This window comes from Camellia sinensis, chromosome 5, assembly GCF_055761805.1.
Source record: "Camellia sinensis isolate YWXY chromosome 5, ASM5576180v1, whole genome shotgun sequence".
Classification (NCBI taxonomy): Eukaryota; Viridiplantae; Streptophyta; class Magnoliopsida; order Ericales; family Theaceae; genus Camellia; species Camellia sinensis.
In genome coordinates this window covers 31,494,258-31,518,301 of record NC_138965.1, presented here as the reverse complement: position 1 = coordinate 31,518,301, position 24,044 = coordinate 31,494,258, and the positions used below count along the sequence as shown (strand labels likewise).

Below are 24,044 nucleotides of genomic sequence, written 5' to 3'. Positions count from 1 at the left end.
GCGTAGGTGCCTTAGATAGTTGGGGCAGAATAAGGGGCGGAGCTGGCCCCGTTGGTATGTCCGTATCTGCCTGGACATTTGGTGCCTCTTCGGGTGCCGGGATTCCTGGTGGGGGAGGAACTGGGTGTAAAGTAGATGCTCCGGTTTGTTGTTGCAATCTGGCAATTAACTCTGCCTGTTGGGCCATGATCTCGACCTGTTGTTTGGAAAATTCATCTCGGCGAACAGCATCTTGCTGCATGGCTCTCATGGTGTCCTACATCTGACACATCATTTCCTCAACTCCTGTCGGTCCCGCCATGCTGCCCTGATCTGTCTGAACTACTGGCAGGTCTATCTTTATAGCAACAATTAGGATCTCAATCCGACTGTCCACTGATGGGGTAATCCACTGCTCTGGCAACCTCTGCTCAGATATACTGCGCCTTTTTGACCTCCTTCTGATAACCGGGGGTAGAGAGTGAAACACTGGTTGTCCGTCGACCAGATCCTCAGATCGATTGAGTCGGGGACCTCTTGTCCAGAGTGCTTGGGGAATATCTGCTTGGTCTAAAGCAATTGTGCTAAACTACCTAACAAAAAGATAAATAAAGCAATAATAAGGAATAAACGAGCAGATAAATGGATAGCATAACAGCGTAAATAAACACAACACACGGTCGGGTATAATTAACACGCAATTGATACACTGTTCTCAAAGACCGATCATTATTCCCAAATCACTACTCCCAAATCACTGTCCCTGAAGCTGAATCTGATACCCGCAGATAACTGATTCCGAAAATACTGAACTGGTGCCCGCAGGCCCTTGATACCCAGAAATACTGAACCGGTGCCCGCAGGCTTGATACCCAGAAACACTGAACTAGTGCCCGCAGGCCTGATGCCCAAACTTGCAAACTGATACATGCATTCGTATAGAGACACACTCTAAAAGCACATAACAAACAAGTGAGAGCCAAAACACCCCTATGTTGGGATAGGTTTCCCTATCCTATTTTGTCAGGAACTAGGGTTTCACTACACACGCAGCGGTTTCAAACAACCTATAAACGGGTAAGCAACCTGTCCTAGTTTGGAATGGTCACTATAGATTCCGAATATGCACTAGGTCGAATGGTCAAAAAGGATGCCCCGATAAAACCGGGGTTTGTGCTCCCATACTAGCAGAGCCCGTAACCGGTCAGCCTTACGGCATGCTTTGACAAAGCAAGCCTCCGACAAACCGTTCAGGAATAGCAGATGGCAAACACAGTGTCCTAGGCGCACCAATGCAAATGTAATGCAAAGAAACACATAAGTGTAGTCAAAACAAGATATCATGAGTTCGAGTCAAGTTCTCTAAATTCCCTAGAAGAGTTGCCAGAAACTGTAGACGCGCCCTCAGGGCTCAGGCTACAGTTCAGACTCAATTGGTGTCACGGTCCTGTATCTAATCTCGCAGAGTGCAATGCAAGACCAATGAATCATCAAAGAGTCCAAATCCGGCAAATCGTTTTTGAAAACAGATTTTTTTTGAAAGAAGTGCCAAACATGGACTGTTTTTCCAGATACAGAGTCGCCACCTAAATATTTTATTTTGGAAAATTTAGGAAACCCTGACTCGTTGCCTAAGGCCACGTGTCCGTCATCACCAAAGTTGCCTCGGCTCGGGAACTTGGGTACGATTGGGAAAGGTCACTTCGTGAGCACCCCCGCTCGCCCGATCAAAGATTGGCCTGTACTAACCATGATATCTAGTTTTAAAAACGTTATGCGTTCTTATTCCGGTTATTAGCCTAGATTTACTATGTGATGCGCACAGCATGCAAGTATAGACTGGGTCGCCTGAATTGGAACGGAACATCTCATGTTTGTTTTGAAAACGGTTTGCTACTCGCAAGTAGGCTAAAATGTGGATTTGCCACCCTCGGGTGGGCTTAGAAAACAAGATGATTTGCCACTATCTAGTGGGCTTAAAACTCACAATTGATGGATTGTTCCAATCCAAATAACCCAACCTTCACCCACAGGCATTCAGGCAGGTATATCACATAAGCACATAGCCTCATGGTAAGCATGCTATCATGGCAGTCACTCACACACATGCAAGGATGCTAAAGCATAAACACTTACCGAGTACTCCAAGCCAAAACAGAAGCTATGTTAGAAATCTATGCATGATCCTAACTATACAGAAATGCCTAATGCAACACATGCAAAAATGCAACTACAATAGGCTCGGCTATTCTAAACATGGCATATGGTGATGCTACAGCTAACAAGTATTCAATTTGGAATTGAAATACAAATGCAGTTAGTATGATGCGCCGAGCCCGGTGCATGCAATACAGATGAATGAATGCAAACATGCTATCATACTGTATGCTAAATAAAACATGTCATAATCTAACCATCATAAGCTGGTAAATAAAAGAGAGAAAGACGTGAGGTTGGAAGACATACATCACACTCACGCACACTTATTACAACATTGCCCTCGCTCGGAGGGTCCAAAAGAATAATACAGTCCGAATAAATAATTACAGTCCGGAATGAATAATTAAATATTACAAAACCCTAATTAATTAACAAATTAACTAGGAAAGCGATAAACTAGCATGTAAGACTATGGACTGCCTTAGCTCTGTTCCGAATGGTGGAATGATGCATGCTTGAGTTGCCTTGGGCCGAAATCCTTCACGATGCCCCGGTTTGCCTCTGTTTGCAATTGTTTTCAGAATATTGCGCAACGCTCCAGAAGGCTACTGATTTCTGATTTGCTGCAACAGAGAGCAAGAAAGGAGCATGGCAAAGTATTTCATATATGTATGCACGACTACTCTTCAGGGAATGTAGTCATCGATCCTCGTGCCACCAATCACGCATCTCGATGCATGATGGCTGAGAAGTCGAATTGCACGACTCGATGTGAAATGAATGCACATGAAAACACAACAAGACCTAAACTCCATCATGGGTAATCCGGAGTGTCGGCGACTGGGGAATTGAGACACGTTCCGTCACTCGGAGTACGAAACGTCCCTCGTTTCCCGTGCTTGGGCTAACTTCTATCCCAAACACAATGCAAATAAGATGGCATACACAATGCGACTAACATACAACCTAGCATACGCAATGCTATGAAATGGCATACACAATGCACGACGCAACATGATATACACAATGCTCTAACATACAACCTAGCATACGCAATGCTATGAAATGGCATACACAATGCATAATGGACTTGCACCAACATGAGTGGACCTCAGCCACACTCACATCAGTGGCCATGAGATGGAAATGAGACCACCGAAACGCGTGCACACATGCACGCAAATCGGGGACCGAACCTAAGGCACAACGTGCAACTCTAACAAGGCATGGCAAGGCATGCAACATGGCATTCAAACATGTAAATTTCAGCACGGAAATATGATGCAAAACAATCCCGAATCATGGATATATGGCACCCGATGCATGAGATGAGCCCCGAAACTTCAAAACTAGGCACATGTATTGACTTGTAGCTATACAAAGCATGCATTATTTGACCATGAAGTACAAAGACAGAGCCAAGGCAGTCCCAAAACATGAACATTTCTAGTTCAAAGCATGACCAAAAAATGCTAGCGTGATGGACTAAAATAGCATGCAACTTTGACTGGCAAATATGGTTTACATGGCATGCATATGAAGCATATGGAATCTCACCAAACCAGCAAAAATTAGTGAATAAAATATGCCAAAATATGTCCAAATAATCATTGAAATGCAGCCAACATGTGCAAAAATGAGGGGCTTTTTGGGAAGGGCACACAAGGGGTAATTAAGCACATGCATCAAGGACACTTAGCATGGCACAACAAACTCTGGAAATCAAATATGACAGCCCTAAAACTCACCAAATGGACCCTGAAATTGGTCTAGGAAACATGCAAAGAAAGGCCTCCTTGAAGGGCCTTGAATGGGATTGGTCTACACATGCAACATAGACCTAAAATATGGTGAAATGGGCCTTGGACAGAGCCAAGGAAGGCCTCAAAACCCTCATAATGAGGCCTGGAAAATGACTTTGATGCATGCAAAATAGGGTCCTTTTGGAAGGCTTAAAAGATCCCGAAACAAGACAAGGAGAGAGGGGGTCACCCCCCTCTAATTTTGGCCCTCAAAAATGCATCAAAGCCACTGAAAATCCACTGGATTTCAGTGGCTAAGAGGCCAAACCATGGCCAATGCAAGTGCTCTAATGCATAGCCTTAATCATGAAGGAATGAAGCATGCATAGGGGAAGATGACTCCAAACAGAGAATAGACCTTAATCAAACATAAAGATGATATCAAAACAAGATTTTTTTCAGTTTAGGTCGAGGTCTAAAATGGCTCACAAATAAGTCTAATGTATCATGCAAAAACAGCCCTAAAAGAGAGAATGAGCAAACAGGGCAGAAAAATGCCTCAAACAACAAAGATCCCTTCAACAAAGTTGAAGAGAGGCTCAAAAAAAGATACTTTACAGTTTGGTTCGAATCCAAGAAATGCTCAAAAATAGGGCTAATATATCATGCAAAATAAGCCCCAAAAGAGGGATAAAGCACAAAGGGGGAGTAGAAAACTTCAAAAAGAGAAAGGTCCTTAATCAAATCTGAAGATGAGCTCAAAATAAGACTTTTTTTAGTTCAGGACGAAGCCCAAAAATGTAAGAAAAAGGGGATAAGATATAGAACAAAATAGTGCAAAAATGGGGAGAATAGGAGCTTACCCTTGTAGCCTAACTTTCCAGCAGCCTTTGGTCCAGGGAAATGAGCTTTCAACCTCTGCAAATGACTTCCAAGGGGCTGGAATGGATGATGGTGGTGTGGTGCTATGGGTTGTAGTGTAAATGGACCAAGGAAGTTAGGGTTTTGGAGCTTGGAATAGTAGCAATGGAGGTGGGAGGTGAAGCGCCTTAAGCAAAAGTGTCTAACCTCTAAAAATGAAGATGAGGGCCTCTCTTATAGAGAAGAGAGGCCAAAGCTTCTCTTGGAAGCTTCAAATGCACCAAATGATCTCTAGCTGGCACAGCTGGATTACACTCAAAGAGAGGAAAAGCAATAAGCAAGCCGGCCAGTTCAAGTGGCCGGACGGCCACTCCCCCTGGTTGACCGACCAGAGGTCAAAAGGTTCAAGAACAATTGCTGGTCGGCCTACCCAGAAAGGTGGCCTCCCAGATGAGTAAAACACAGCCCTGTGGAGAAAAACCAGAAAATGTGACTCAAAAGTGGGAAAAATCAGCTTTTTGTCAGAAAAATCGGCTTTTGGAGAGAGAAAATGAGAAAATTAGTTTTCAAGGGAATAGGTGGCCGGCCACCATCCTACCACCTCCCTAACAGTGAAAATAGGGTCTCTACCAAAAATAGACCAAAACGGATACAAAACGAAGGTTTGGGGGCCAAAACGCGCGGTTCGGGGCCCCGAAAATAGGCTGTTAGGCACCGGAAGTGGCGTATGACCACGAAGGTGGTCTCCCGGGCCACAGTATCCTTCTAAAGGGAGGAAATAAGATGTGTGCCAAAAATAAGAGCAAACGGAGGTAGTTAAGCGGTCCCGAACCGAGACATACGGCCGACGGCTCCGAAAACCGGAAACCGGGCTCCAAATGGGAAAAATGGTCTACGACCACGAAACGTAGCCTACGGCCACTGAGAGATGGTCTACGAGACCTCTCCCTCCCTTCGGGAAGAGAAAATAGAGAAAACAGGACCTGGTTCACAAACCGAGGCAAAGCACAAAAGAGCCCCGAAGTCCGGAGGCAAGGCTCGCAGCCGAGACTCTGAAACCTCAGAACGAGCACAATATGCAACATCACCGAGCGCTCAACTAGTGACGTCTGAGTCTTAAGGTCGGTCAAAAATGGGGTGTCTACAAGTAGTTGTCTGCTTCCACCAGTAGGATCAAGAACACAAAACTGTCAAATAACCTGGGACAACTCGCATACCTGAAAAACATATTGCTGATTTCTTCAATTCACAAAAATTAACATATTAATCAAAAGTAACTATTTAGTCTGATTTAAGAAACAAAGATCAACTCCTACACAACATCCCACAAATAGAGCACAACCATAGTTAATAACAAGGTCAAACTATAACAATAAGCCTGCAAGACATGAATGAAAAAGGTCCAGCGAACAGTACAATCACGGTCAAGAATTTGATACGGATTAGATGAAACAATCAAATTCGACAGATATCTCCATACCACTCCCTCTCCGAACCATCCTCCAAAATAACGAAAGGCACCACTATTTCTCATACAACCTCAGTACAAGTTCAAAGAATGTCATCATCAACTAAAGAGTAAACCTCACAAATAATAAAGCAGTATAGCTAGGGTTGTGTAATCATGAGCATGGCCCAGCCAAAATGAGTAAATTACATCAAAGCCTAGAAAATATCATTCCAGTCTCTCACACGGCACCCAAAAAAACTGAGTGAAAAACAAAGACCCCTGGTCACTGCAGCAAAAGCCAATATTTTACATACAAAATTTTCTTCCCAACTAAAAAGTCTGTTTTTATTTCATTATCATTATTTTTTATTCATTTTTGGTCCCACTATATGTGTTTAACATCGAATCTTATCTTTCAGACAGTCTCAAGCCCAGCAATAGGACTTGGAGTACATTGATAGCCACAGCCAGCATAAACAACAATATTCACACAATAAACCTGAATACTGATTTTTCTTTTTCAATTTTTCACTCCCAGCATCATGGGAAAAAGATGCTATTTACTATCAACTACATAAGACTTGCATCACGTGCTTGAACAAACTATGAATTAAATAATTAGAATGAGATTTTCAACTGCATTTAATACATGCACTAAGCACACTGTTACAAAAACCACTGATTATTGGAACCCAATAAACCTAAATAAACTGGCAGTGGAAAAGCCTACTCTATTCCCTTGATAGCATGTCACAAGATTCAATAAAATGATGCAACTCCTACAAAATGAATGGCACACCAACATAGTGAATACATGAAATTTTCTTTCCCAATGTAGTGCTCATAATTAAAAACAACGCTCAATTAGTAGAAATTAAATTGAAGAATACGTAACATGTAAAAAGCTTTTATAATCTCACCAACTAGTTACCATATGTAAAGACCCACTGCTTTTTCTTGGAAATCATTTCAAAATAAGTTACTCCTTTGGGAAAAATTCACACCTAGACATAGCTGACATGTTAATTGATAATACATTAATTTTGTGAAATAACACCATTCTGAAAATTTTGAGTTAATATGCTGCAGCTGGGTGGTGGCACTGGATTTAAAAATTAATGTCTTATCAAAGAAGAACAAGTAAATAAACAATACAAAAGAATATTCATTCTTCAAGGAAAATGCTCACCTGGCAAGAGTACAATTAGATACATCAGTGTCGTAAAAATGCTTTAACACCAACTCAACTACTTTTTCTTCCTACCACCACCAGCCTTAGGCTTTTTGTTACTAGATTCCTTCTCAGCCTTCTCAGTTGTTTCCTGACATTTGTGTAAGCAAAAAGATGGAAATTGTCAATGAGCTATAGTGCAGCAATAAAAGCACAAACTGAAAACAAATTTTGCAAGAATATAATGAATACAAGTGACGCTAACAAGGGGAGGAAAAAAGCTGCATAATTCTAAAGAAATTGTAATGAGAGATAATGAAATGAAATGTAATTGGGACATAAGCTGGGGACTTTTTTTTTCCTTTTCTTTGTTAGGAAGAAAAACAAAAGAACAAGGAGAATTGGCTTTTTCGCTCTATATACTATGCTCCCTCTGAAATGGGTAGAGAGGAAAGAGCTCCCTCCTTTTTTAACTTTTTCCCCACGAAAAAAATAAAAAATAAATCTTCCTTAAAAATGAAGGTATAACGGTGGAATACAAATAGGGAAAATTGCATTTTAGTGGGAACAACTCAAAATAGTTGCACTTTCATGGAGGTGCAAGTGGAAAGGCGTCACATGCCACAGCATTCACTTGCATCGGGCACCGACCAACTTACACCTCTATAAAATAGCAAATATTTTAAATTGTTCCACCAAAATGAATTTTTCCCCCAAATTATTATGAAAAATAAAAGAATAAGCAACTTCCTTTCTCTTGGGATACCTTTTCTATCCCTTCTACCAGTCCTTCCATTATCCATCATACCAAACAAAGCATAAAAAATGCAAAAACCCCCAACCCCACTTCTATAATAGTGCTAAGATAATGATGGCTACTATACTAAGAACAAGTTCATTTTAACTTTTCATGAAAATATTGAGATTGTGTCACAAATCTAGTGTTGGGACATGAATTACGTTTAAAAAAAATAAAAAATATAAAAAATAAAAATTAATCCACTCGGAAGGTTCTCCAGGATTTTCAGTATCGTGTGCCAAAGCAGACCCCTCTTGAAAATGGTGTGGAGCACAAACAACCCAAAGTTGGAGTTGGAAGGCTCAAGTTACCAATGACCTTGGGCATAGAGTGCATTGGAACGAGCATCAAATGCTTCAAAAGTTAATTGGCAGTGTAGCAGAACTGGGAATTGTTTAGACCTAGGAAGTATGGGTGTTGATACAACAAAACCTACAAAAAAAAAGAAGGTATGGTATAGTTTAGTATGTCTGTTACAATAGTTATTTTATGTTCTCTTGTTCTTCTGTTAATATTTACTTGAGTTGAGAGTACGATGATCATATTGCAATGTTAGGGTTTGTATATATATTTTGCTGATTTAGAGTTGAATAGACAATTTTTTCAGATATATAAAATTTCTCCCTCTTCTCCTATCTATTCTTTTTCCTCTTAAATCCTAACCCTAAATATCTTCATTTTACATTCTAACATGGTATCAAAGCAATCTATTCTTCATTAGAAAGTGTTCTATAGATTCTGAAGATTTAACGGAGATGACCGAGACGTGCTGATGTCATCATCCATACGATGACATCAGCATGATGTAAGCATTGTACAAACAGGACCTTTAACCTTAGGCTTGAAATTCTCTCTTGAGACTTATGGTGATATTTGTGAAATTTTTCGATCATCCCTAAAGTGATTTTTCTATTTTCGAATGTTTTTCGTGATTTTTGGTGCCTCTCTTTGAATCTGGATGTGGGCCTTGTTTTTGCTAGTTCTTCTTGCTAAAATAGAACCTATAGGAGCCGAAACTCCTCCTCTAGTGATATTTGCTATTAATTTGTTGTTTTGCTGCTATTGGGTTAATGTTTGGTTCATCTTTTTCCTCACTCTGGTTCAGAACTAGTTCAGCAGACCTGTTTTTTTATTTCTACCTATTGGAATTTACTATATAGGGTCCAAAATCCTTCTAGCAAAGGATATTTGCTCTTAGGTTGTTGATTCATGTTGGTGGGTTGTTTGGTTTAATATGGGTCCGAATCTATTTGGCAGACCTATGTTCTCCTCACTCATGTCTATTTTGCCATGGATTCTTGTTTTTTGAGCTAGTTTTGTTGTCTATATTGGTTGTTGTGGGTGTTGGTTGTTGGTTGTTGTGGGGATTAACTATTTGCAAGTATTTTGCTACTTTCGTGCACTTGTGTAGAGTATTTTGTGTGATTGATTATCATGGCTGAGATTGAGGCTAAGGTTATAGCTATGGGTAAGGATGATGACATGTCTAAATTTATCACTACCAAGAAATTGAATGATGACAATTATTTGGCTTGGGCCCATGCTGTCAAAATTTTCTAACGTGGTAAGGAGTCCTGCTTCCTTAGCGAACTCCCTCCTACTATTGATGATAAAGCTTATGATGATTGGTGTATTGAGGATTCCTATGTTATGGGTTGGATTTGGCATAGTCTGGAACCACATGTTGCTACTACCATGGAATTTTGTGATACCTCTAAGGAAATTTGGGACTCTCTTGCTGAATCTTTTTCGAATCAGAATAATATCTCTCAAATCTATGAGTTATATGAGCATATTTTTTCTATGCACCAATTTGACCGGTCCCTTCCCGATTATTTTAAGACCTTGTGGGATCAGCTATTGCAGCATCGACCCTTCACTACTGATGTGAACAGAAGCAATATTGGAAAGAGTTTATGATAGGTTCTTTATTCTTCGACTTAGATCATGAATTGCAAGGGTTCAATGATCAGATTCTTGCCATTGAGACTTTACCATCTGTTGTTAATGCCTATTCTCGATTGTTACATTCTTCATTGGGACAGGCACAACCCACCTCTGGGTCCTCTACTTTGTCATCTTCTACATTGGTCTCTAGTAGTGGTGATCGTGGGCCTATTCGCGGGGGTTTTCATGGCCCATTTGGTCAACAGGGCTCCTATTCCGGTTCGCGGGGTTCTCGTGGAGGTGGTTCTCGTGGTGGTTTATGTGGTGGAGGTAGTAGTGGACCTGGCTCTCACACATGTGGTGATCGCAAGTGTACTCGTTGTGGTTTCCAAGGTTCAATCGTTGTGGTTTCCAAGGCCATACTGAACCTTGGTGTTGGCAGAAGTATGGCAAACCTGACCATGTACATCAGGTTATAGATGCTCCATCCTCAAAGTCATCCTTGTTTTCCACAGGTTCTGTTGCTTCTCCGATTGATTCTCATGAGACACTACTCAGATTAGTGAGCTTACTGCTCTTATCCAATCTCTCTAGCCTAGTCTACCTTCATCCACTACTGCTACTATGGCTAGTTCAAGTAATATTGCATGTATGGCTAAGTCTACTCAAACCTTGGCTCCTAGACTCTATTGCTAGTTCCCATATCGTTGGTAATTCCTCTCTTTTTGATACTCTTAGGCATTTGATCATACTATTATACTTGATGGATCTTCTCGACCTATCAGTGATCAAGGTCCTCTTCACCCCACTCCATCCATTTCCTTACCTTATGGTCTATATGTTCCTAAATTTCCATTTAATTTGCTTTCTGTTAGCCAATGGACTCAAGCTCTCCACTGTTCGATAACTTTTTCTCCCACTTTATGTGTTTTGTAGGACCTCCAAACCAAGAGGATGATTGGTTTGGGACATGAGAAGGATGGCTTATACTTTTTGGACATTGAGACCTCTTTTCATCCTCTATCTATTGTGTTGAGTGCTACTGTATCTCCTCTTTAGTAGCATTTTCACTTGGGTCATCCCTCCTTGGCCAAGCTTAAATTAGTTGTTCCTGGTTTAAGTCATGTTTCTCAAATTGAGTGCGAAGACTGTCAATTTGGGAAGCATCACCATAGTTTTTTTCCTAGTCGTGTGTAGACACCCCATTTTTGACCGACCTTGAGACTCAGACGTCACCAGTTGAGCGCTTGGTGATATTGCATAATGTGCTCATTCAGAAGTTTCAGAGTTGCGGCCGTGAGCCCTGCCTCCGGACTTCCGAACCCTCTTCTGTGCCTTGTCTCGGTTTGCGAACCAGACTCGGTTTTCTCGGTTTCTTTTCCTGAGGGAAGAGAGATGTCCTGTAGACCATCTCTCAGTGGCCGTAGGCTACATTTGGTGGCCGTAGGCCATTTTTCCCATTTCGGAGTCCGGTTTCCGATTTTCGGAGCCGTCAGGCCGTGTGCCTCGGTTCGGGACCGCTTAACCATCTCCTATTGCTCCGGTTTTTGGCATACTTCCTATTTTCTCCCTTTTGAGGGACACTGGGGTCTGAGAAACCCACTTCGTGGCCGAATGCCACTTTTGGTGCTTAACAGCCTATTTTCGGGACCCCAAACTGCGCGTTTTGGCTCCCGAACATTCGTTTTGCAACGGTTTTCGTTCATTTTTGGCAGGTACTTCTGTTTTATCACCGGGGAGGTCACTGAAGGGCGGGAGGCCAGCAATTGTTGCAGCAACCAGTTATACTTCCTCCGACGCCCTCCGGCGCCCGTTTTTCGCACTTCCGGGCTAATGTTGAACACCTTGGGCCCATTTTCTCGAACTTTGAACCACATATTTGTGATGTACACACATGGGAGGACCCTAAAAGTTGGTGGCCGGCCATTAATGCTACTTGACCCTTTTGACCCCCTCCTTCCGAGCTAATGTTGAACCCCTTGGACCTTTTTTCTTGAACTTTGAACCACATATTTGTGATGTACACACATGAGAGGACCCTAAAAGTTGGTGGCCGGCCAGTAATTCCACCTGACCCTTTTGAACCCCTCTTTCCGAGCTAATGTTGAACCCCTTGGACCCACTTTCTTGGACTTTTAACCACAGGGTTGTGTTGTACACACATAGGAGGACACCATCAGTTGGTGGCCGGCCAGAAAATCTGATTGACCCTTTTGACCCCTAACCGGCCGGTTAGGGGGTGTGGCCGGCCGGCCACCTGCAGCAAAAGTACCAGGCCGGCCGAGCTCCTTGCACTGTTCCCTTTACAGCTGTGGGGCTTTATCCCCCAGAAAAGATCTTTATCCGGGGAATATTTTGTGGGGGAAAGTTTGTCTCCTTTTCCCCCACCTTTACACCCCATTCTTGGCCTTTATAACAAGCAAGCTACATCCTTTGTTGGGGTTAGAAAACTTCACCTTCAAGCTTCCATACACAACTCCATCTCTATACCTCTCATTTCCTTGAAAATCTCTAAGTCCCTAAGCACCATTTCTTCTACACCACCAAGCTCTACCATTACCACTTCATTTCCAGCAACAAGGAAGGTTTCTCAAAGGCAAAAGGAGCTGCAAATTGATCCAAGAAGCAACAAAAATCTTAGTCTTCAGGGGTAAGTAACATTTCTCCTCTTTGACCCTTTTTCTTGATCCATTTGTAAGCCCCACTTACTTTTTGTTTCAAGCTCCGGCCCTAACTGAAAAGGGCCCTCTTTTGAGCTCATATTCACTTTTCATTAAGGGCTCAACCCTGTTTGACCCCTCCATGATACACTTGCTTCATTGATCCTCTTATATGTCATAATTTTGCATGATATTTTTGGCCCATGAGTAATCTGTTTTTGAGCATGTTGTAAACTGATATTAGGCTTATTTTGAGCCCCTCTTCAACATTGAAGAAGGGCTCAACATCATTTGGGACTTCCATGTTGTACTTACCTTTATACTCCTCTTTTGGTCCCCATTTTTGCATGCAATGGCAGCCTACCATGCTTTTGTTTTTGGCCATTTTACAATTCTGAAAAAGTGCTTATTTTGGTCTATTCTTCATGTTTCATTTAGGTCCTTTCATGGTTTGGGACCTCCATATGCCACTTCATGTTATATCTCTCTTTTATTCCCCATTCTTGCATGTTTAGTTAGCCTATCATGCTTTTGTTTTTGGCCATTTTACAGTTCTGGAGATAGTCCTATTTTGGTCCATTCTACATGTTTTATTAAGGGTCTTTGGCTGTTTGGTGAATATTTTGCACACCTCATGTTATAGCCACTTTTGGGCCTCATTTTGCATCACATTTCTATCATGTTTGTATACTGATTTTGAGGCTGCCATATACTGTAAATATTCATATTTTTGGTCCCTCTTCAGTTTTGTAGAAGGAAATTTTTCAGTTTGGATTTTGCTTATATCACTTGCTTCATTACCCCTCTCTTGGCCCCTATTCTTGCATGCCATTTTTTCCATACTTATGCTTGCTGTTTGGCCATGTTTATAACTGTGAAAGTGCCTTTTTTGGGACTGTCTAGCTTCTGTCTTTGCATTGCATGTCCATATTGTGCATGTTTGGCATAGCTATAGGCCATTTCGGGTGCCTAAATTCGCATTTCGGGACTATTTCACGCATTTCATGTCATTTCGCCTCATTTCGGGACTGTTTTCCCCCATATTTTAGTACTGAAATTCCATTAGAATGATTGCTATCCATTCCATGTCATTACATCGCATTTTGCCATCGCCTCGGTTTGCGTGCCCGTGTGCACGCATTTCGAGGCACCCCATTTTTATCCGTCGGCATCCTATGTGAGTGTGGCTGAGGCTCACTCATGTTGGTATAAGTCCATATCATGCTTCCATGTCATTACATCACATTTTGCCATCGCCTCGGTTTGCGTGCCCGTGTGCACGCATTTCGAGGCACCCCATTTTTATCCGTCGGCATCCTATGTGAGTGTGGCTGAGGCTCACTCATATTGGTATAAGCCCATATCATGTTTTCATGTCATTTGCACCACATTTTGCCATTGCCTCGGTTTGCGTGCCCGCGTGCACGCATTTCGAGGCATCTCATTTTCATAGCATAGTGCATACTAGGTTGTATCTTAGATTGCATTCTGCCATTTTCTCGGTTTACGTGCCTGTGTGCGCGCATTTCGAGGCATGTCATTCCATAGCATTGTGTATGTTAGGATTGTATCTTAGATTGCATTCTGCCATTTTCTCGATTTGCGTGCCTGTGTGCGCGCATTTCGAGGCATGTCATTCCATAGCATTGTGTATGTTAGGATTGTATCTTAGATTGCATTCTGTCATTTTCTCGGTTTACGTGCCTGTGTGCGCGCATTTCGAGGCATGTCATTTCATAGCATTGTGTATGTTAGGATTGTATCTTAGTTGCGTTTCATGCATATCATGCATATTGCATCGTGTCCGGAATAGGAGTTAGCCCGGGCACGGGAAACGAGGTACATTCCGTACTCCGAGTGACGGAATGTGTCTCAATTCCCCAGTCACCGACACTCCGGATTATCCGTGAAGGAGTTAGGTTTTAGCTGTAGTTTCACGTGCATTCATCCTATATTTAGTTGTGCATTTCGACTCCTCGGCCATCATGCCTCGGTATGCGTGATTGGTGGCACGAGGATCGAGACATGCATATATCTGTGCAAATACATTGCTATGCCCCTTTCCTGCTCTCTGTTGCAGCAAAACGAAGAATCAGCAACTTTTTGGGGCTTGGCACGCATTTCAAGAACAGGTGTAAACAGAGGCTAATTGGGGCATTCCGATGGATTTCCGCGCAAGACAATTCGGACATGCATCATCCATCAAAAGCAAGGCAGTCCCTGGCTTGCATGCCAGTTTTATTTATTTTCTTAGTTAATTTGTTAATTAATTAGGAATTTGTATATTTTTCGGACTGTAATATTCTTTCATTCGGGACTGTAATATTTGGACTGTATTATTTATTCGGACCCTCTGCGCGAGGGCACAACTGTAATAAGTGTGCGTGAGTGTGATGTATGTCTTCCAACCCCACGCCTTTCTCCCTTTTATTTATCCGCTTATGATGGTTAGATTAGGGCATATTTCGATTAGCATACAGTATGACAGCATGTTTGCATTCATTCATCTGTATTGCATGCACCGGGCTCGGCACATCATACTAACTGCATTGTACTTTCAAATTCAAAGTTGAATACATGATAGTTGTAACATTTCATATACCATCATAGAATGGTCGAGCCTGCTATAATTGCATTTTGCATGCGTTGCATTAGGCATTTCTGTATAGTTAGGATCATGCATGATTTCTAATGAAGTTTCTATTTTGGCTTGGAGTACTCGGTGAGTTTTATGCTTTAGCATCCTTGCATGCGTGTGAGTGACTGCCATGAATAGCATGCTTACCATGAGGCTATGTGCTTATATGATATAACTGCCTGAATGCCTGTGGGTAAAGGTTGGGTTACTTAAATTGGAATAAATCATCAAATGTTTTAAAGCCTACCTGCGGGTAGCAAACCATTTTCAAAAACAAACATGAAATGTTTCGTTCCAATTCAGGCGACCCGGTCTATATTTATATGCTGTGCGCATCACATAGTAACCTAGGCTAATAAACCGGAATAAGAACTCACAATGTTTTCAAAAATTGATATCATGGTTAGTAGAGGCCGGTCTATGACCGGGCGAGCGGGGGTGCTCACGAAGTGACCTTCCCTAATCGTACCCAAGTTCCCGAGCCGAGGCAACTTTGGTGATGACGGACACGTGGCCTTTTGGCACCGAGTCAGGGTTTCCTAAATTTTCCAAAATAAAATATTTAGGTGACGACTCTGTATCTGGCAAAGCAGTCCATGTTTGGCACTTCTTTCAAAAATCTGTTTTTCTTAAAACGATTTGCCGGATTTGGACTCTTTGGTTCAGACTTAGAACCGTGACTGACAAAAGTCGAGTCCGAGCTGTGGCGAGGCCCCCGCGGGCTTGTTACAGTTTCTGGCGACTCTGCTGGAGATTTAGAGAGCTTGACTCGAACTCATGATATCTGTTTTTTACTACACTTGTGTGTTTCTTTGCATTGCATTTGCATTGGTGCGCCTAGGACACCGTGTTTGCCATCTGCTATTCCTGAACGGTTTGCCGGAGGCTTGTCTTGTCAAGGCATGACCATAAGGCTGACCGGTTGTGGGCTCTGCCAGTATGGGAACACAAACCCCGGTTTTACCGGGGCACCCTCTTTGACCTTTCGACCTAGTGCATATTCGGATCCATAGTGACCATTCCAAATTAGGACAGGTTGCTTACCCGTTTATAGGTTGTTTGAAATCGCTGTGTGCATAGTGAAACCCTAGCTCCTGACGAAATAGGACAGGGAAACCCTACCCCAACATAGGGGTGTTTTGGCTCTCACTTATCTGTTATGTGCTTTAGAGTGCGTCTCTACAGGAATGCATGTATCAGTATATGAGTTTGGGTATCAAGCCTGCGGGCTTCAGTTCAGTATTGTCAGTATCAGGCCTGCGGGCATCAAATTAGTATATGAGTTTGGGTATCAAGCCTGCGGGCATCAGTTCAGTATTGTTAGCATCAGGCCTACGGGCATCAGTTCGGTATTATGGGTATCAGGCCTGCGGGCACCAGCCAGTATTTGAGGATTAGTTATCTGCGGAGATCAGATTCTGTTTTTGGGGACAGTGATACAGGGATAATAATCAGTGTTTGAGGACAGTGTGTATTTCAGCTTATTGACTGTGTGTTGTTATGCCCGACTGTGTGTCATGCATTTTATTTTAAACTGTTATGTTGCCCGTTTATCTGTTTATTTATTTCCTTTTCGCTTTATTTATCTTTTGCTAGGTCAGTTTTAGCACAATTGCTTCCAACCCAGCAGGCATTCCCCAAGCACTTTGGACACGAGGTCGTCGACTCCATCGATCCGAGGATCTAATCGACGGACAGCCAGCGTTCCATTCTCTACCCCCTGTTACCAGAAGGAAGCAGAAAAAGCGCAGTATATCTGAACAGAGATCACCAGAACAGTGGTTTCCCCCATCAGTGGACAGTTGGACTGAGATCCCCATTGAGACAGATCTGCCAGTAGTTCAGACAAATCGAAACAGTATGACGGTACCAACAGGAGTTGAGGAGATGATGCGCCAAATGTAGGAAACCATGCGGGCCATGCAACAGGATGCCGTTCGCCGGGATGAACTCGCTAAGCAACAAGCTGAGATTATGACCCAGCAGGCTGAGCTGATTACCAGACTGCAACAACAGAATACAGCATCTGCTTCACAACAAATTCCTCCTCCGGCGAGGGATCCATTACCTGAGCAGACACCTGCTGTTCAGAACGCTCCTCCAAACACCCAGAATACTGTGCCGACTATCCAAAATCTGCAAGAGGACACAAATCTTCCAACGGGGCCAGCTCTGCCCCCGCTTCCACCACAACTGTCCAAGGTCCATACACCCAATCACCCGGACTCTCCATTCGAGGTCGAGGTTGATCATACAGCTCTGAAATTGAGCAAACTGGAGAAGCTCTTCAAGAAATCCCAAGGGGTCAAGGCTATGCCGGATATCGAAGATGGATATACCGAGGAGGCCGTAACACTCCCTGATAGGTTCAAAATGCCACAAATCGACCGCTTTGATGGGTCCGGCGACCCCATGGTCCATATCCGACTGTTTGCAGACATCTTGCGGCCAATGGGCCTAACACGACCACAGAAGCTTTCATTATTCGGCCGAACCCTGTCGGGTGTGGCCTCCCATTGGTACGCAAAGTTACAAGATGAAGTGAAGAAGAATTGGGATGAGATGGCTGAGGCCTTTGTCACGCAATATTCATACAACACTCAGATCGAGATCACAACTCGTGATCTTGAAACGACAAGGCAAGAGCCCAAGGAAACGTTCTCGGACTTTGTGATCCGATGGAGGGCAAAGGCGTCAATGATGACTTTAAGGCCCACTGACAAAGATCAAATCAGGATGATTGTACGCAATCTCCACCCGAAGTTAATGCAGAGAATGATTGTAGTCCCCTTCCCTACTTTCGCAGATTTACATGAGATGGGGGTGCAAATCGAAGACGCAATGAAACAAGGTCTGTTTGACCACGACAGAGAACAACCGAGGAGGACCTTCAACCGTAACAACAATGCGGGCCCGAGTAGCGCTGCAAATACGAGAGCCTCGGAAGTTAGTATGGTCACCACCACTCCCCCTCCCCCTCCAAGGCCCATGACTGCCACACCTTTCTCCGGCGCGTCCGGAAGCAACACACAAACCAACAGATTCCAACCACGAGGCCAAAGAACCTTTACCCCACTATATATGCCCCTGACCAAAGTTCTGGGAATATTGATCAGGAAAAATCATTTAAAACCCCTGGAGCCAAAGCCATTACCAAATCCACTCCCCCCCTCTTACGACCCGTCAAAATACTGTGCGTATCACCAACAACACGGTCACGACACCGACCGTTGTTACAGATTGCGTCATGAGATCCAAGATCTTATTGACAAACAGGTGATCGCGCCTCCTGATAAACCCAATGTCACAACCAATCCTCTCCCACCACATAACCAACCTCTCCCTCCCAAAAAAATTAATTTTATCCAGACTGGGGTCGCATCTTACGATCCTAGCATCTATATTACTCCCACCCACCTACCCAAGCCGGAGGTGCTCCTTCCCGATTGCACTGATTTCTTGTGCATGGTGAACATCTCCAAAACCCAACCAGAACCGATGGTGGTGACCGTCGAAGATAGGGCAGGGCAGATTTTGGGAGAGAATGAGATTGTTGAATCTGGGACTGGACAGAATTTTGCTGGGGGAGCCTATGATCCAAGCGAGTACATCCTATCAACGAGCCGAATTGGGCTAGGTATAGAATTGCCAGAGACAGGAGAGCTATGCATGATCCGGGGGGATGGATCTGGGCTATGGGCAGATGATCTGACGGCCGTAGAGGAGGACTTTGCCAACCTGCAATTTCTCGATGACCAGGAACTGGGGGATGCGTCAATCAATTGGTACGATTATGAGGGATCAGAGGAGGCCACTGGATGGCTCGAGGATCAACCAGATGCAGTGGGGGAAGCCCAACCAGAACAGAGCCCGGCAGGGGCGGAAGTATCAGTTGTGGCCGGAACGGCCGAAAGTCAAGTTGTATCGCCGGAGAGCGCCGGTGCTAAGAATTCCGCTCGAGACATGGGCATTACAGATACGGGAATTATTGAACAAACAGCTGTACTGATGCAGCTAGAACGAGAAAAGTTTGAGGAGGCTGAGAGAATTAGGAAAGCTAAAGGCCCTGAGGGGACTGAAAGTGCTGTGTGCACGAAGATAGAGAATGCTGCAAGCATGTGGACAGAGAGTAATGCGAGTACAACTAAACCGGAGCCAGACAGGTGTCTGTTGGCTGCCGATGGAATGTGGTGGGAAGACGATGACTTATGTCTTGCCCACACGGATGAAGACTGGGGAAATAATCAACCGGATGACACTTGGTACCTCGACGAGGTTGACCATATGACAAGAAGTGGACGGTACTTCAAACCCCCACACCTGGACCAACCCGAGGCATCCGGGAAGGATAGAGAAGCGGAGAAACAGAAGGAGAGGCAGATTGAAGAGGAAGCTGTGCTGAAATAATTAAAGAAGATACAAGCAGACATCTCCATCTGGGGACTGCTAATGGCATCACGAGTACATAGAGAAGCTGTCCTATCTGCCATGGACAAGTCCAAACTCTCCATAGACACCACGCCTGAACAGCTGGTTGGGCTGGTTTTTCCGGGAGGAGGTTCCCCGGCATTAACCTTTTCGGACAAGGAACTACCGCCTGAGGGCACAAGTCATAACAAATCTCTCTATATTTCCGTCGAATGTAGAGATAAGTGGATACCGGTGGTACTTGTTGATACCGGGTCTGCGATTAATGTCTGCCCGACCAGAACGGCATATGCAATCGGGTTGAAACCCGTGGACTTCGTCCCAACCACCCAAGTGATCAGAGCATATGACAATACCAGCAGAGAAGTGATGGGGACTGTTAAAATTCAAACCGAGGTTGGTCCAAGACAACACAACATCGAATTTCATATCTTGGACGTTCCCGCAACCTTTAACCTACTTCTGGGGCGACCGTGGTTGCACCAGGTCAAAGCAGTCTCTTCCACTCTACATCAGATGCTAAAGTACCCTCACGGGAAAGGGGTAGCGATCGTTTTTGGGAATTCATCAATCCATCCACCGCCGGAAGTGTCCACACCTGTCTTAGAGATCGAGCACGGCACGGAGGATGTGTTTTTATCGGGGTTCACCTTGGCCGAGGCTCAAGTGGTTCAGAATGTCATGGCTGTGAATGAGGGTATGTACGTTAGTGCTCAATCTATCTACCTCATGAACAAGCTAAAACATACCCCTAGGATGGGATTAGGGAGAAGCGGCCGGAAGGGCGTCTCAGTATTGGCCGAAGTGCCACACAACCCCCACGCCTTTGGACTGGGTTATCTGCCCACCAAGGAGGATTGGGTGAGGAAAGGAAAAGAAATGGCCGGAAGGGCCAGAGCAAAGAAGGTCGGGAAGCCATCTGAGTTAATGCACAGGCCCATCTGGGGTACCCTAAACGGACGCTTCGTCCGGGAGGGGGAAGATTTTCCATTCTGCGGCTTCCCGGAGCCATGGCTAAACGCGGAGGGGAAGCGCGTTCCTGGTTTTGAAATCTTCTTCGACATACAATTATCTGGGGATGACGTTGCCGAAGCGCAGACAGACCCACCAACTGAGGTTGAGCAATGTGAAGCAGTGGATCCTGAGAGCATAGAGCTTGAAATGGGGATAGCACTGGCGAGTCTACTATCAGATCCTCCGATCGGCCAAGAGTGCTTGGGGGATAACTCTTCGGTTTCTGTGATTGGAGATGAAATAGCTGCGGGCTTTCCAGCGCTGATCTTGGATGCATCTATCGCACCTTCTCTCATCTGGCAATATGAAGAAGGCTTTTTATCTAGCAGCTCCGGGTCAGGTAGTGAGCCGGAATCTGATTCTACCGAATCTTGTGCGTCGGAATCAGATTCCAGCTCGACTGAGTCTGAGTCCGGTATTCCTGGGGGTGATAACCCGGATGCCACAGTCTTGTCTAGGTCGTCTTTTTCATTTTCTTTTGAGTCTGTTGTAACAGAGGAATCTGACGGCTTGGAAGTATTTAATGAGAATGATGTGGATGTAGTTTCCGAGTATTTTTCTGTGCCTTTGATTTATTGCTTAAATCAGGATTTTCAAAATTTTGATGAAAACAACGAGGGAGAAATTCCCCCAGTTTTGGAACGATTAATTGATCAAGAGCAGGAAATATTTGTTAAACCTTTAATGGATGAAATCACTACTGTGAATGTTGGTACTGAGAAGGACCCGCGGCTGGTCCAGATCGGGTCCACGTTGTCTTCAGAGGAGCGCGAGCGCTTAGTCGCTTTATTAAAAGATTTCAAAGATGTTTTCGCGTGGTCCTACGAAGACATGCCTGGAATCGATCCTGAGATTGTACAGCACCGGATCCCTCTTGATCCCGAGGCCCGCCCTGTCAAACAGAAACTCAGAAGGATTCGCCCGGGCTGGGCCCTCAAAATTAAGGAAGAGGTCACCAAGCAAATTGACGCAGGGTTCCTGCTGGTATCTGAATATCCAACTTGGTTGGCCAATATTGTTCCGGTGCCAAAGAAGGATGGCAGAATTCGGGTCTGTGTAGACTTCAGAGATTTGAACAGGGCCAGTCCGAAGGACGACTTTCCCTTGCCACACATTGATGAATTGGTGGATTTCACGGCAGGACACGCCTTGCTTTCATTTATGGATGGTTTCTCAGGCTATAATCAGATAGTGATGGCACCCGAAGACCGGGAGAAGACTGCGTTCACTACCCCGTGGGGGACATATTGTTATAGAGTGATGCCATTCGGGTTGAAGAATGCTGGGGCTACGTATCAACGGGCAGCAACTACAATATTGCATGATATGATCCATAAAGAGGTCGAGGTGTATGTGGACGACATGATTGTCAAGTCCAAAGATAGAGAGGGCCACTACACCGCCTTACAAAAATTCTTTCAAAGGATCAAAGAGTTTCGGCTGCGACTGAATCCCCAGAAATGCACGTTTGGTGTTACAGCAGGGAAGATGCTAGGGTTTCTGATTACACAAAGGGGCATCGAGGTCGACCCTTCCAAAATCAAGGCCATCTTAGAAATGCCACCACCAAGGACTGAAAAGGAGGTGCGAGGCTTTCTGGGTAAAGTGCAATTCATAAGACGGTTTATTTCTAAATTAACCTTGACTTGTGAACCACTTTTTGGTCTCTTGAAGAAAGGAAAGAAATTCCAATGGGACGGCCGATGTCAAGCAGCTTTTGAGCAGATCAAAGAGTATCTACAGAACCCACCCGTGTTGTCACCACCAGAACCAGGGAGACCGTTGATATTGTACCTTTCGGTAACTGAGACTACCATGGGCTGCATGCTCGCACAGGAGTCAGAAGACAAAGTGGAAAGGGCCATATACTATCTGAGCAAAAAGATGCTGGATTACGAGACCCGCTATACACCGCTGGAGAAGGCTTGTTTGGCCTTGGTATGGGCAACCAGGAAGCTGCGGCACTACCTGTTAGCCCACTCTATAATGTTGGTTTCGCGTTTGGATCCCATCAAATATCTTTTCGAGAAACCAGCACTTACGGGTAGGCTAGCTCGTTGGCTGCTGTTGCTCTCCGAATTTGATTTGAAGTATGTAACGCGCAAGTCAGTAAAAGGGAGAGCGGTAACGGAGTTCCTTGCCGACCACCCGGTTGAGGGGGATGAAGCGGTTGAGTATCTATTCCCAGATGAAGCCATTCTGCACGTCGAAGATGAAACTTGGACGATGTACTTTGACGGAGCGTCAAACCAGTATGGATATGGGATAGGGGTGTTGCTGATAGCGCCTGATGATTCCCGTATCCCTTTAGCATTCAAGCTCTGGTTCAAAGTCTCCAATAATGAGGCAGAGTATGAGGCATGTATTGCTGGCCTGGAAGCAGCCCTAGAACTAGGGGCAAGACGGTTGGACGTCATTGGGGACTCGAACCTCATTGTGTCTCAAGCAAAAGGAGATTGGAAAGTCAAGGAGGAAAGGATGATAATCTACCACCAAACCTTGGATTTGTTAATTCCTCGGTTTGAGAAGCTAAATTTCACCCACCTCGTAAGAGAGAACAACAGGTTTGCAGATTCACTAGTAACTCTATCTTCTATGATAGACATCCCGTCCGGAGTCCGGATGCGTCCAGTCATTATTGATCAGAAGTTCGTGCCAGCATACGAGTCAATTTTCGCCATAGATGAGGCTCAAGACGGCAACCCCTGGTACTACGACATCTGGAACTTCTTGGAAAAGGAGACATATCCACCAGGGGCAAATGCCAAAGATAAGAGGGCCGTCAGAAGAATGGCTGCTCAGTTCATTATCTGCGGGGGAAAGCTGTACAAAAGGGGTCATCTGGGAACGCATAAGCTCTGTGTAGAAGCTGAAGAGTCGAAACGCCTGATGGAAGCCATCCATGGGGGAGAGTGCGGTGCACACATGAATGGAGTAATGCTGGCCAGAAAGATCCTCAGACAAGGCTACTACTGGTCAACCATGGAGGAGGATTGCATTAGTTTTGTTCGGCGATGCCACAAGTGTCAAATTCATGCAAACCGCATGAACATCCCGCCGTCAAAGCTGTACAACATGACTTCACCATGGCCTTTTTCAGTCTGGGGAATTGATGTGATCGGAGCTGTTACCCCGAAGGGGTCAAACGGGCATGAGTTTATCCTGGTAGCGATAGATTATTTTACAAAGTGGGTCGAGGCCCAATCATACGCGGTGTTGAAGGCGTCGCACGTCGCAAAGTTCATTAGAAACAAC

The 24,044-nt window shown here is 44.3% G+C and overlaps 1 long non-coding RNA gene across 2 annotated transcripts in view; it reads right to left on the bottom strand.

Moving 5' to 3' along the window:
- Nucleotides 1-5,855: 5,855 nt before the first annotated feature.
- LOC145790531 (uncharacterized) overlaps nucleotides 5,856-24,044 on the bottom strand; it is a 41,073-nt gene continuing 22,884 nt past the window's right edge. The window contains exons 3-4 of one of the 2 annotated variants that reach the window (XR_014329318.1): nucleotides 7,382-7,514; nucleotides 5,856-5,959 (exon numbers count right to left, since the gene is read on the bottom strand). This is a non-coding gene — a long non-coding RNA (uncharacterized LOC145790531). Of the gene's footprint in view, nucleotides 5,960-6,876; nucleotides 6,972-7,381; nucleotides 7,515-24,044 lie in introns of those variants that run through there. The other variant, XR_014329317.1, reaches the window with a different exon arrangement.